Source organism: Meleagris gallopavo, chromosome 6 (genome assembly GCF_000146605.3).
Source record: "Meleagris gallopavo isolate NT-WF06-2002-E0010 breed Aviagen turkey brand Nicholas breeding stock chromosome 6, Turkey_5.1, whole genome shotgun sequence".
Lineage (NCBI taxonomy): Eukaryota > Metazoa > Chordata > Aves > Galliformes > Phasianidae > Meleagris > Meleagris gallopavo.
This window is the reverse complement of record NC_015016.2, coordinates 29,479,193-29,483,536: the sequence shown is the minus strand read 5'-3', so window position 1 is coordinate 29,483,536 and position 4,344 is coordinate 29,479,193. Positions and strand designations below refer to the sequence as shown.

Sequence of the window (4,344 nt, the reverse complement as noted above, 5' to 3'; positions counted from 1 at the left end):
TTTGCAATGAATACTTAGAGTTGTATTGCTTTATTGTTTCATTTATTACTGAAAAAATAAGAAAAGGTACTAAGTTACCCTTTTGTAAAAATAATTTGGAAAAACATTGTTCATAGAACAGAAACATGGCACAAATAAAAGAACAGTTATTTCAGAGATATATTTATTGTTGTTTTATTATTACTATCCCCTGAAACTCACTGGTTGGATCAGTTTGGTTTGCTCAAAGGATAGAGAAACTTCTTTCTTTTCTCCTAACAAAGCTAGAGCACCTGAATCAATGGATGGGTTGGATTCTTCACAATCTCTTCCCTGACACTTTCTGGACATCCTCCATGCTGCTCACTTCTAAAACCTACTTTCACTGCTCATTTGTAGCAAGTGATCCACTTCTGGAAAGTTCAATTAACATACAAAAGAGTTGACATTGACAAGCTCAGGTACTGCAGAAAAAAAGAATGGAAATATCAGTCCACAGATGTTAACTGAGCCATTTATTTTTTTAGAAGACTTTCTGTCATGACAATAGCAAAAACTTCAAACTAAAAATACAAAAGAACAACAACAAAAATGAATCTAAAGAAGCTAATAGCCCCTAACAAGACACCTTATTCTTTATAATTGGCAAGCAGTTTAGACTTTAGCACGTTTAAAGAATCACAATCATTTGAGTTGGAAGGGACCTTTAAAGGTCATCTAGTACAATGAACAGGAACACCTACAGCTAGATCATATTGCTCAGTGCCTTGTCCAGCCTAATCTTGAATGTCTCCAAGGATGGAGCACCCACCACCTCTCTGGGCAACCTGTTCCAGTGCTTTACTACCCTTATCGTAAAAAGCTTTTTTCTTACAACCAATCTAAATCTTTCCTCTTTTAGTTTGAAACCATTTCCACTTGTCATATCACAACAGACCCTGCTAAAGACCCTGCCCCTTTCTTTCTAAAGGCCCCCCTTTAGATACTGACAGGCTGCAGTCAGGTCTTCCCAGAGTCTTCTCCAGGCTGAGCAGCCCCAGCTCCCTCAGCCTGTTCTCATAGAGGAGGTGTTCTATCCCTTGCATCATTTTTGTGGACCTCCTGTGGAGGCACTCCAACAGGTCCATGTCTCTCCACATCTGGACACAGCACTCCAGGTGAGGTCTCACCAGTGCAGAACATAGGGTCCTATATTCACTGGCTTGCATAAGATCTCCTGCCATCAAAGCAGCCAGAGACAATTCAGATGGCTTCCCTCTCAAGCAGGTAGTGCCACTAGCGTTTTAAAGAGTTGAGAATCTGGCTATTAAAATGAGGAGCCAGCCAAAACAAATTTCTAGAGTACTTTTTCTTTCTCTGCTGAAGAGTACTTGGTAGTGGCTGGAGATCCGTTTGGATAATCACAGCCTCTTCTCTTTCTTTTGCCCAGATACAGGCCTACTTACAGAGAAAGACTAAGGCTTTGAATGCCTTAGTTCATTGGTTTGGACACTTTCTAGCTCCAATTCTATCTTCCTTCCTTCCTCAGAGACAGCCAATAACCTTCCTTTTCCTCAAAAAGCAAAGAAACCTTTTTGTCCTTAGTTCTAACTGCAAAGCCCTAGTACCAAGCTTGATATTAAGATGATGTTAACTGGAGTTAATTGATCTGAGTGGATTTCTCTCTGCTAAAGGTTTGTTTTATGGTTACTTGACAAACACAGGCACAATACTTAATTTTCTATTTCATAACCATCCCTTAGTTGAATACTTGATATAGCAGTAAAACAGTGCTGCACATCATGCTCTCCTCTCCATGCCATTTTGCTCCAGAAATGGTAATCAGGAAGTTTCACAGTAGACATAAATAGAGAAGAAAATTATGACTTAACTCTCACATTCTCAAAGCTCTTAATTAGAACCTCAGTTCTTAGGAAGGAGAAATAGAACCTCAGATAAGGAGGAAAGACTGGCAGATTCACAGCTGCTGGTATAAAAGTGCTACAGAAGTAGCTTACCTGGGTTGGTATGGAATTCAATGGTAATACAGTTTAAGCTTAGTTAACACGCAAACACTGTATGACTAAGTCTTCACTTCTCTAGGATCACGCTTCTGATTAATTCTCCTTCCTTCATCCTCAGTAACAAATCTAAATCGTCACAGAATAAAACGAATCATAAAATGACTTGTGTTGGAAGGGACTCTGAAGATCATCTAGCTCCAATCCCCCAGCTGTGGGCAGGGTTGCCACCATCTAGAATCAGGCAGTCCAGGGCACATCCAACCTGGCCTCGAACACCTCCAGAGATGGGGCATCCATCGTTTCTCTAGGCAGCCTGTTACAGTGCTTCATTACCCTCTGTGTAAAGAATTTCCTCCTAACATCCAACCTAAACATGCCTTTAAGTTTAATGCTGTTCACCCTTGTCAATCTCAGACCACGTACAAGGGCTGCCCCAAAAATAGTGCCTCCTATTTATTATGTTGGCCCATGACATCAGAGGTGATACTGGTAGTATGACAGTTGAGACTGAAACTTCCTATCAGTATTCCCTTACATTTTGTTGGCGTGAAACAGATGGCAGCAGCAGGGCAATCCAACAGAATAGTGTCTCATGCAAGTGCACATGAAGCAAAAGTACAGAATTGAATTCTTCCATGGAAAAAGAATGGTACCCACTGACACTTGACTGATGCTTGCTGAACATTGATGGCCACCAAACAGTGAAAGTGAGCACAGCGAGGTAATAGGTAGCAGTTTTCAGAGGTGGTGACAGAAACAGCGGGTCACTTCCATTGGCACATATTGTTTCTACAAGAATGGTACGCAGGCTCCTGTTCATCACTGGCAGAAATGCAGAGCTAATGGTGGTGATAATTTTGAAAAATAATGTTTTGTAGCTCAGAATTTGCTCTATCAAATACTATTATTGTACTCTTATGTATCTGTTAGTTTCCATTGAAATAAATAGGAGGCATTACTGTCAGAGCAACAGGTGTAAAAAGTTTCTCTTCAAATCCACTGTCCAGAAGACATCACACACAATCAGAGGTGCAGACAAGGTAACTGAGTAAGATGATATCCAGAATACATTGTTTGAATAGCTACAGTTGTAACCCATTAGTAAGCAGAGAAGAAAAAAAAAAACTACTAAGAGCATATAGGAAGATTTCCTCTGTTCCACCCAAAAATCTGCTTCCAAAGCAGGACTTCCATTCCTCTAAACCCTTCTTTTTTTAGAGTAAGATCAGCCAACCAGCACCTTCCCATCAAGAACAATTTTCCAAGGCAAATTTTTCTGCAAAATTTTGCAGAAGTTGGTCAGTTCCCGGGAGCTGAAATTTCTTTTTGAAGCATTACAGCCAAACACAAGGTCAAGCTTTTAATTCTCACACCCCAGATTAACATTTCTAAAACATTTCTTAAGTCAACCAAGCTCAATGCATCCAACCCAACTCTCAGTATTTCAACGTGTCATTAAGTGCTGAAGAGCACTACAACTGACAAAATTCTTCCAACAGCAAATTTCTTGTTATCAGCGTATGTTTAGTCTCCTCAGAAGTACTTAAACCAAAGGGTACAATCCTTTCCTTTGCTTATATCATAGCATATGACTATGAAAAAAAAAGATTAAAAGTCAATATGATGCAACATTACTCATGCAGACTGGACACTAAAAGCTTTTCCTTACAGTTTCATAATATCACAGATTGTAGTTGGGTTGCTGACAAAAAAAGTTGTTTATTAAAACTAATAAAATAGAAGACTTCTGCTTATCAGAAGTAAAATCAAGTTCTTGTAAGGAGTTTACAAACTGGCAAAGAGAGCCCCTAAATTGAAAGCTTGCAAATTTTACATATGAAGTTGCCCTTGTGGGTCATTACAGTGCTCTTGTGCAGAACTTTATAACTAAATTCTCTATTCCAGCCCAGAACTTAAGAGCTTCCCCCCCAGGATCAAGCCAGCATAACCAAATAAGTATTTCAGAAAGCATATCAGAAGTTCAATCAATCAAGAAGTTCATATCAATCAAGTTCAATCAAGTATCAGTATACAGTTACAAGGTTTTTGTTTCCTTTCTTAAAACAAAGATTAAGTCATTGAAACCATGCTGCGTGTAAATATACCTCATTCCATTCAATCTCTTTATAAAACTCAAACTTTTGAGGAACAACTTTAGGAATTAGTAGAGAATATAATGAAGTCCAATATTTGCATGCCCTGACACAGGATTTCCATTACTGTCAATTTTCCTCATCCTATAATTCCCCATGCACAGAAAGTAATATTGCTTGAAAAAGATTCTGCATTGCCAGTTGTCAATTATTTTTTAAACATATAATCTCTCAAGTCTCACATTCTCTTCCAAAGACAACAGGTTTTT

General features: G+C 38.8%; 1 protein-coding gene across 1 annotated transcript in view; it reads right to left on the bottom strand.

Annotated features, from left to right (window-relative positions):
- SP4 (Sp4 transcription factor) overlaps positions 1 to 4,344 on the bottom strand; it is a 22,877-nt gene that overhangs the window by 15,771 nt on the left and 2,762 nt on the right. The window lies entirely within an intron of this gene.